This window comes from Nycticebus coucang, chromosome 13 (assembly GCF_027406575.1).
Source record: "Nycticebus coucang isolate mNycCou1 chromosome 13, mNycCou1.pri, whole genome shotgun sequence".
Taxonomy (NCBI): Eukaryota; Metazoa; Chordata; class Mammalia; order Primates; family Lorisidae; genus Nycticebus; species Nycticebus coucang.
In genome coordinates, this window is record NC_069792.1 from 16,819,445 (window position 1) to 16,826,378 (window position 6,934).

A 6,934-nucleotide genomic window follows, 5' to 3' on the forward strand; every position below is an offset into this window, starting at 1 on the left:
TCACACCAAAGCTGTCACCATGTGCAGAATGCCTGCTCTGTGGTAGGGAGTGTGTGCTCTGATCCCAGCACTGGAGGCATTACTGTTAGTGACCAGGGGCTTTCCAGTGAAGCATCCCTCATAAACTCAGAGATAGGAAAGCCAAAAACCCATTAAGAGTTAAACTATAAAATTGATATATAATAAATCAGAGATATCTGTTGCCTTCAAAATGCATAAAGATAAAGAGTCTTACATTAATTGACTGAAACCAGAATGTTCAAAGTTATCTAAGAAAGAACATAGTACAAAAAATTGCAGTAAAAGGAAATCATTCCCTAGTTGGTTTCCCCAAGATTCATTTTCAGCTTCCTACTCCATGGTCAATACCAGGTGGAAAAGCCAAACACCTGCCTTCCTAATGGCTGAGGGTGGGGTAGGGTGTAAGGGAACCGGGGAAGGGGTCCCTGGAGACAATTCTCATTGATGAGAAATAAGTGGAAATTCCCTGGCTGTGTCTAAGGTAGTTTTTGCTTTCCTCATAAAAGGAACAGGTGAGGATATTGCCACCCCTAACCTCACCTCTTACTGCCTTAATGAGGGGTACAGTGGCTGCAGCTAGAAAAACATGACATTTAGAACCAGGCATATCTGAGCCAAAATCTTAATTTCCCCACTTACTGGATATATGATATTGACCAAACTCCTTAACATGCCTCATCTGTAAAATGAGTTAAATAACACCTGTAGCCCTTCCTGTGAGTAGGCAATGGTGTGCCACATGGTCAGGTGCTTGTACCCTCTGCTGGCACATTAACTCCAAGCAGCGCCTCCCTTCTCTTTATCCCCCCTGCTCCACCCCATTCCATTCCATTCCAAAACCAAGGAGCATGCAGGCAGGGTCGACAGCTGCATCAGCCTTTCAGAGGAATAAAGAACAAACAGAAAGAACAAAATCATCTAAATTCCAGCTCGTTTCATGTTATCTTCCTAAGGCCTAGTACGATGCAGTCATTGGACTCAATAAACAAATCTTACATAGAAAGGACCCCTCTGTCCACATCCCCATCTCAGCCTAGAAGCGGAGGGGAAGCAGAAATAAAGGGGATGTCTCTTTTAACAGTGTGCTAGAGAGGAAGGGTGAGCCAAAAATTATTAGATAACCCCAGAGTCTGGAATAATTTTCTGTTAGATGTCAATGTGAAACCAGAAAAGCCGTCTGCGGGATGGAGTCTGAGAAGCTGAACCGAAGCAGTACAGCTGACCTAGACTGCTCAGCTTCCCCCACACACCCTTCAGTTATGGTTTCTCTGTGACTGTGAGGAGTCTCTCAGGAGACTCTGCCTGAGGAAGGAGTCACACATAAACAATAGGCATTAGGATAGTGGTAGAGTAAAGGTTACTTTGATGATACAATGTTTTCTCTGATGATTCCCTTAGATATTTTGTTAAAGTGAAAATATTCTTTTTTCAAGAGGGACTTTGCCTAACAATTGCAATCAATGTAACCTGGCTTATTGTACCCTCAATGAATCCCCAACAATAAAAAAATATATATATTCTTCTTTTTTTTTTTTTTTTTTTGTGGTTTTTGGCCGAGGCTGGATTTGAACCCACCACCTCCAGCATATGGGACTGGCACCCTATCCCTTTGAGCCATAGGCACCACCCAAAATGAAAATATTCTTTATGTTGTTTAAACATTTTGGATTGTTAGAATGGAGACTACTTTGATATTACTTTCTATCAGATAAAGTTAAATTTTTCTAGGTTGGTTTCCTTGTATTTCATTATAAAAGTTATGAGAATTGGGTGGCGCCTGTGGCTCAGCTAGTAGGGCGCCGGCTCCATATGCCGAGGATGGCGGGTTCGGACCCAGCCCCGGCCAAACTGCAACAGAAAAATAGCCGGGCATCGTGGCGCGCGCCCGTAGTCCCAGCTGCTCGGGAGGCTGAGGCAAGAGAATCACGTAAGCCCAAGAGTTAGAGGTTGCTGTGAGCCGTGTGATGCCACGGCACTCTACCCGAGGGTGGTACAGTGAGACTCTGTCTCTACAAAAAAAAAAAAGTTATGAGAATTGTAACTGAGGCAGAACGGAATTGGAGAGGCTACACTCACTGTTCTCCAGAATCACTGGTCTTCCAACAAATAAAGCTTGTTTGGGCCCAAATCCTACCTCTGCATGTTGCCTGGACTATGGCAGGTGGCCAGACCTCTTCTTTGTCCAGTAACAAATGTGCATGCCCTCCGTTAATTTTGATCAGGTTATCAAAATCTTGACTTTATTTTCATTTGGTATGACTTCTCTTATGTTGGAATTTCTTTGGAATTCTGAGATACTGAAAAGCAACTTTCCTCAAGCTTGGTGGCCAGCGTCCATTCATCCTTTAGCAGGAAGATCAGCAGAGTCCCAGTCCTACTGGAATCATGCTCTCTGTTTCTGGCCCCCTTAGTGCCCCTGGGTTCCCAAGTGAGAGTCTCTTCTGGACTCCCCTTGCTAGGTGGCTTATTAAGCTCCCTAGGCAATCTGGGCTTTGGCTAGACACCCCAGTGCCATTTATAGAGCTCCATCCTGACTCCAGCCAGGGTGGCCACTTGCTATAGTTTAATTTACCAGCACTGAGCAGCAATTAACAGCAGCCTGAGTCAGCAAAATACATTAGACACCAGTCATCAAACTCAAACGGGAAAATTTATGAGAATTTTAGAAAATAATTTCCCTCTTTCCATTCTCTGTGGCTGAGAGAAATCTCATACCAACTCTCCAGAAGTCTGATGGGTCTGCCTGTGTGTGCTGGATATTGTAATCTTACAAGGATTCACACCTTCTTTGGGGCCTGCAACATATCTTTCTGAAATGGCCTCTTTTAAACATAGTTTGGCACATTCAGGTATAGCCAGATGGCAGGTGGATCACTTCTACTGTCCTCAGTGGTGAAGGCTCAGAAGTCATTCTCCTTGAGCTTCGTCTCTTAGCAAAGTAGAACCAAAGGTCTTCAGATAGGGGCTGTGTTTAAAGGTGGTCCAAGGAAAATGAGTCATAGCAGCCTCATTATTCCATCCAAGATGCAACCTGGCTGTGCACATCAGCCAATGTCCAAATATCAAAGTCTGCTAAAAGAAAAAAAAAATACATATGGTCATCTCTTGGAAGTAACCAGCCAGCAATCTGTCTACATATTATTAAACAAGCATCTATTGAACTCTTCTGTGTTTCAGACACAGTGCAGGCACTGGTATTCAGAGTTGAAGAGCTCACAACCTGAAAGAGAGAGAGAAAGAGAGAAATCTAAGCAGACAGTCACAGTGTGATAAGCAGTGTGATAGCAGGAAGCCCTGGGTGCTGGGGAAGCTTATAAACCAAGAAAATCTTCCTAATAAGTTGTTGCTTAGAGAACAAATAGGAGTTAGCAGGACAAAGACAGCAAAGAGGCCCTGAATCATATGCATATGATCTGAGATGATGAGAGAATCTGAGGTGTTTGGGGAGCTGTTCACATACTTTCAACTCAGCTGCAGGTCAGGGGGTGGGATGGGCAGGAAATAGCAAGGGATGACACTAAAGAAAGAGCGTCAACAAAGGCAAAAGACAAAAGGTTCTTGATGAATTCCAGGGTTTCCTTCAACCATTATCACTATTACATTGAAATGGAGCTATGGAAGAGTGGAATTTTATAAAGAAGCCCTGATTTTATAGAGAAGCAAGCTAAGGCCCAGGAGATCAAATGATGGGGTCAAGGTCACACTAAGGGTAAGTTGCGAAAAGAGGCAGCACAATGAGATGATGGGAAGACAGCAGCTCACATATGTATAACATTCTACAGCCACCAAGATCTCTTACTCCACATTTCAATGCTGTAGAGAAACATAAACAAGTCAAAAGTCCTAAGTTGTGAGCACGTCCCAACCATTACCTGACTGTGCTAAGTCCTTTATGGCCCTGGCTCTCACTTCCACATCTAAGAGATGAAGAGGTTGGATCACTAATTATTCTTCTGGTTCTAATGCCTCATGTTTCTAGAATCTGATATGACAGAGCTTTCTCTGCTATATTGGGTTACCAAAAAGTGACTTATCCTACAAGGATCTAAAGCTATAATCTTCAGAAGGTTTTTTTTTTTTTTTGTAGAGACAGGGTCTCACTTTATGGGCCTCAGTAGAGTGCCGTGGCATCACACAGCTCACAGCAACCTCCAACTCCTGGGCTTAAGTGATTCTCTTGCCTCAGCCTCCCAAGTAGCTGGGACTACAGGCGCCCGCCACAACGCCCGGCTATTCTTTGGTTGCAGTTAGGCCAGGGCTGGGTTTGAACCTGCCACCCTCGGTATATGGGGCCGGCACCTTACTGACTGAGCCACAGGCGCCGCCCATCTTCAGAAGGTTTTAAGGGCAAAACTAACTCATATTTCTAACCATAATCTATTTCCCACTTAAATCCACCAGTCACAGTAGAACCTCCATAGTTGCCACCTCCCCGCATTCACCCCTCCTCACATTCACCACCTCTGTAAGTTGACCTAATTTTCATAGACTGGACATGCACCACGTGTATATATCAGTACAGTAGGCCTAGTTCCTTATGTTGACCACTTTTATATGTTGACCAGTTTGTTACAGTTCCTTGGCTGATCAACTTACAGAGGTTCAATTATAATCTAATATCACTATGATGTTTAATTTTATATGTTGACTTGACTGGGTCTGACTGCCCAGATATTGGTTACACTTTATCCTGGGTATGTTGATAAGGGTGTTTCTGAATGAGATCAGTGTTTGAACTGATAGACTGAATAAAACAGATTGTCCTCACCAAGGTGGGTGGGCCTTATCCATTCCCTTGGAGGCCTGAAGAGAATAAGAAGTGGAGGAAAGAAAAATTTCTTCTCTCTCCACCTAACTGTCTTCATTCTGGGACATTAATCTTCAGACTCAACCTCAGACTAGTGGTTAGATCATCAAGGCTTATACTGGAACTTACACTCTAAGATCTCCTGGATTTACTGTAGATCTTGGAACTTCTCAGCCTCTACGAATTGGCTATCATAAGAAGCCAATTACTTATGATAAGTAGATGGATTAAAAGACAGATGAAGAGACACAGGAATGGAGATGGAGATTAGACAGAGATATATCTCCTACCATTCCTGGAACACCTCTACTAATAGTACAATCATCTTTAACAAACTCAATGTAATTAAACCAAAAAATAAGAGGCATCCATAGTCTCCAGAAGGCCCTCTGATGCCAAGGAATTGTTCTCTTACTCCAGACAAATTGTTTCATGATATGCAACTGAAGATCCAAAATTATGCCTCTTTATTCTTTTTTAGTTTAAATTTGGGCACTGAAAGTCTACAGAGACTTTCTATAATAAAGAAATAATTATATAGTACCGTCTGCCTTTCTCATCATTTATTATTAAAGACATTTGCAAGACAGCAGGCTCATGTTCCTTAGGAATCCATCCAGTCCTGCTGGTAGTTCTCATTAGGAGGTCAAGAACACAATACCAGAGGCCCTTCATCTTATCCCAAATGAAAGGAAGTTGCTGTCACCTACTTTGTTGAAGATGCAGGTGGGAACCCAGCAGGAGCAAACAGATTCCTCAGCAGCAGTGATTGTGTTTCGTGCAAAGTCCTGAGAAGCAAAAGAAAAGAAAAACCAGAAAGTATAACTTGTTAATTTTCCAACAAGGGCACTCATATAAAAAACAGGGCACTGTGCACTAGGAGGGGGGATCCAAATATGAAAACAGCCAGTCCTCAAAGTGCTTGCAATTGAACAGGACAGATAAAAAATAAATAGTCCGGGCATGATGGCGCAGGCCCATAGTCCTAGCACTTTGGCAAGATCCTTGAACCCAGGAGTTTGAAGTTTCCGTGAGCTATGATGATGTCCTGCACTCCACCCAGGGTGCCAGAGCAAGAGACTGTATCTCACCTCCCACACCCCTCAACCCCCCCAAAAAAAAGAAGGCAGAAGGAAAGAAGTGCTACAAAATCAGAAGGAGTCAAGTTGAAAGAGAAAAGAAATCCATCACGCTGGGTGATCACTGACAGCTGCAGCAAACAAGGGCCGGAGCGGGACTTTGGGCAGAGGTGGGTGTGCAGCATCCTTAATTATTGCTCTCACGGCACTTACAGGCCTCGTTTTATTGCACTTCACCTTGTTGCGCTTTGCAGTTGCTTCATGTTTTACAAATTGAAGGTTTGTGACAATCCTTATTTTTTTCAATAGCTCAGTTTGTTAGCATTTTTTAACAATAAAGTCTTTTTTTAACCTGGTTTATCACCAGTATTTATAAAGCTAGATGGACACATGTGTTGTCTTAATACAGCAAATGTTTAGCCTGTCCCAATTATTACAAAATCAGAACAGTGAGAATACTCTCATAATAAAACATTTTGGATTAACGTATGTACTTTTTTAGACATAATACTATTACACACTTTATAGAATAGTGTAAATATTACTTTTATACACACTGGAAAACCAAAACATTGATGTCACTTGCTCTATCGCAGTGTCTGCATTATGCAATGGTCTGGGATTGAACCCCCACGTGTCCGAGGCATGCCTGTATTACTTTCTGGATTTACCGATTTCCTTTCTGCTCAACTTTGTGCTTTGTGCGTTTCCCCCATTAGAATGCAAGATCCACGTGAGCAGGACTTTGCCTTGTCCTCTTCAGCTCCAAGAACTGTGCCTGGCATACAGTAGGTGCTCTACAGATGTGGGGACTGCAGGGAGGCAAGTCAGAGACACGGAAAACAAAGAACAAATCCAGGAAGGACGGAGGAAACATCTATGGAGATGGATTCACGTCCCTCTTCTTAGCCTTATATCTGCTTGCCCTTCTAAAGTTTCGTGTGTGTTACTTCCACCGAGAGATCTGCCCTGATGCCTTCAGCTCACCTCATTCTTAACCTGGCCCTGAATTCCTTTACCTCCTGAT

The 6,934-nt window shown here is 43.0% G+C and overlaps 1 pseudogene; it reads right to left on the reverse strand.

Moving 5' to 3' along the window:
- Positions 1–6,262: 6,262 nt before the first annotated feature.
- LOC128564138 (uncharacterized) lies at positions 6,263–6,372 on the reverse strand (annotated as a pseudogene).
- Between the last annotated feature and the right edge of the window lie 562 nt (positions 6,373–6,934).